General features: G+C 37.0%; 1 pseudogene; it reads right to left on the bottom strand.

Moving 5' to 3' along the window:
- Positions 1-2,227: 2,227 nt before the first annotated feature.
- Positions 2,228-2,343, bottom strand: LOC111735849 (annotated as a pseudogene).
- Between the last annotated feature and the right edge of the window lie 1,303 nt (positions 2,344-3,646).

Below are 3,646 nucleotides of genomic sequence, written 5' to 3' on the forward strand. Positions count from 1 at the left end.
TAGGTCCAAAATACTACAGGTTCTTTAATTCTATGATATAAGTAAAATAGAAGTTTATCAGCTTCTGTCATTCTTCTTTCTACATATCTGTGAGCATAATTCTATGGGATAATTCCTAAAAGTGGGATGGCTGTGTCAAAGGGAATGCACTGATTTCCAGCCCATAAACAATGCATTGACTTACCAATGAGCTTGGTAAATGGATATCTTGTTTTAATCTTCATTTCTTTAATTTTTAGTGATTCAAAGAGCTCTATCTAGGCTTCTCTTCCCCACCCCAAACATCTTTGAATGTTCTTAAAGTCCATATCCCAATGATCCTACTATGAGATAGGTTCAAATCAAAGCACCATTTTTACCCCTGCCCACTAGGATCCACCACCCTCAATGATAGACCATGGTGGCTGTTGAGCTCATGGTTTTTCTCTTTTCTTAGCATATACTTAGTCAAAGACCACCAGTCTCTTTGGCAAAGGCTTAGAGTAAGATTCTCAGTTCATCCTTGTACTGCCATTGCTGAGTGCTTCCCTTCCATTCTGGATCTGTGACTTGATTCAAATCTTGGAATTGTCAGCGGGCCCATGACCCTCTGGAGTGGTGGCTCAAGACAGGGCTGTGTTTACCAAACCCAGTCTGGCTTTTGTTGTTGTTGATCAAATCAAGTAGAATCTTAATGGTTTGCCCATTTTATGTTTGATCATATGGGGATAGTTAAGTAACTAAGCTGTGCCATACCATGGACTACTAGTTAAAAAAATAATGAGGTGTATCTAAATAGACTGACATGTAAAGTTCCCTAAATATATTGGAGTGAAAAATAAAAGTTGAAGAAAATGTTGAGAATGTTACCATTTATATAAAACACAGAGACCAAAAAACTACATATTTGCATATGTACAAATTTGTACATAAATACATAAGTTCTGGCAGGATCCATACCAAACCAGCAATGGTATTATATGTGGGGAGAGATACGGGATTGGAGGGGAGTTGGGAGTGGTAAAAGGAGGCTTTAATTTTTTCTTATTATTTATGCTTGAATTCTTGCTGAAGTGTTTTCAGGTATGATTTATATAACATTAAGAAATAATAATACTTTTAATCCAAAAGCCTGACGAAAGGAGGTGGTAAGAACATACCTCTTATCTCTCCTTTTGCACAATTACAATTTATTGTGCTTTTCCTTTCTTCTGATAACACTTTTAAACACATATTCTTATACCTATAATATAATATTTATTTCATTATAATTACTGTATTTGAATTTGTCACATGTCAGCCTTCCCTTCTAAACTATGTTCCTGGAGGGCAGAGAGCCAGGTGTTACCCATTCTCATCATAATGCAGTTCTTCATCCCTGCCAAAGCCTTACATCAGAAGGTACTCATTAAGTGTGTTGAATTGAGATTTATCCACACGAATCTGCTTTTACATAATCCTACGTGGTACGATCAATGGTAATTCAGCCACTGAGACAATAATACCTACCCTTCCTGTCTCAAAAAGAAACCTCTCCTCCAGAGGGGTCTAGGATGCTAATTATTTAAGCCTAGCCATGCTCCCTTTCTCTACTAGACTTTCCACATATCTCTGCCTATTATTTTCGAAGGTCATTTCCTAGCAGTGAGTTTGCTGGGTCAGAGACAAGACTTTCCATTCTCACTAGCGCTGTGTTTTATCCACTTGGTCAGTTGGCTTGATAAAACATGGCCCCTTTTTGTTTTAAGTTGCATTTCTTTGATTTTCAATTCTACATCTTGCCTCCCTTCTCTCCCTTCCTCACCTACACACCTTTGTCCCTCGAGTCAACAATTTTCTGCTTTTAATGTTTTCTCATATTAACCCTATGAAATGACGAGGTAATCATCTTTACTCATCCAGTGGTATTCTTGTTTACTTGGGGAAGAGACTAGAGTCAGATCAAGGAGGGCCTGCCTCCAACTTCATGGGTCATTTGCCCAAGGGCAGGGATAATTGAAGGAAGTTCGTTACACCACCCTGACCTAGTTAACTCCAACTCACTCTTCAGATCTCCCTTCAAAAGTCATTTTCTCAGGAGAGCCTTTGTTAACCCCTAGATGAGCTCAGGTTGCCCTGTTTTTAGCTCTAATAACTATTAAAGAATTGTGTACTTATTTTCTTAATATCTGTAATGTACATGAAGACAAGGGACTGTTCATTTTTTTACTCATCATCTCTCTTTTATTATTATTATTATTATTATTTATGCCTACAGCACCTGGTCTTCCTAGGTGGTCTCCCATCCAAGTACTAACCAAGCCCAACCCTGCTTAGCTTCCAAGATCAGAAATCGGGCTTGTTCAGGGTGGCATGGTCGTAGACCGTGCACCATGGCTCCACTGGGGCATGAACCCAGGACCTTCTGTGTGTAAAGCAGACGTGCTAACCGCTACACTATGGAACCACATCCTCATCATCTCTTATCACGGTATGTAGTACCTAGTAGGGGCTCAGCAATGTTTTGTGAAGTGAATCATTTAAAGAAAACCATCAGTTGGTAATTCTAAATGAAATCCTCCTAGCACAGTGATTCTCAGTCATAGCTACACATTAGAATTACCTGTGAAGTTTTTCAACAATTCCAATGTTCATTCCTACCATAGACCTTTTTTTTAAGCACTTCATTCTTTAGAGCAGTTTTTGGTTCACAGCAAAAATAAGAGGAAGGTACAGAGAATTCTCATATACCATTTCACTTATATATAAGCATATGTAACATACCTAAGCATCATAATCGGGTACATTATTGCTATTATTATTTTGAACAAACTGTTATCTGTTAGATCAATTAAGAAAAATAAAAATTTTTATTTAGCCTTAACTTAATCCTTCTTTGATACTCTTCCTTTCCTAATGTAGTTCCAAGTTTCTGACCTATATTATTTTCATTCTCTAAAGAACTTTTTTAAAACATTTCTTGCAAGGCAAGTTTAGTGGCAGCAAATTCTCTCAATTTTCATCTAAGAAAGACTTAATTTGTCCTTCACTTTTGAAGGATAATTTCACAGAGTGACTTTTCTCTCGACACTTTAAATATTTCACTTCACTCTCTTCTTGCTTGCATGATTTCTGAAGAAAAGCTGGATATAATTCTTATTTTGCTCCTCTAAGGGTGAAATGGTTTTTTCCTCTAGTGTCTTTCAGGATTTTTTCTTTAGCTTTGATTTTCTATAATTTGAAAATGATATGCCTAGAGGTAGTTGGTTGGTTGGTTGGTTGGTTGGTATTTGTCTTGCTTGGTGTTCTCTGAGTTTTCTGGATCTGTGGTTTGGGGTCTGACATTAATTTGGGGAAATCTGCAGTCATTATTATTTTAAATATTTCTTCTGTTTCTTTTTCTCTTTCTTCTGCTTCTGGTAGTCCCATTACAAGTATGCCACACTTTTTGTAGTTGCCCTACGGCCCTTGGATATTCTTTTCTTTTTCTTTTTTCAGTCTTTATTCTCTTTGCTTTTCAGTTTGAGGGGTTTCTATTGAGATATCCTCAGGCTCAGAGATTCTTTACTCAGCCATGTTTAGTCTATTAGTAATCCCATCAAAGGCATTCTTTATATCTATAATCATGGGTTTTTGTGGGTTTTTTTTTTCGCTCTAGCATTTCTTTTTCTGTTCTTTCTTAGTATTT

Source organism: Pteropus vampyrus, unplaced genomic scaffold (assembly GCF_000151845.1).
Source record: "Pteropus vampyrus isolate Shadow unplaced genomic scaffold, Pvam_2.0 Scaffold15, whole genome shotgun sequence".
NCBI lineage: Eukaryota > Metazoa > Chordata > Mammalia > Chiroptera > Pteropodidae > Pteropus > Pteropus vampyrus.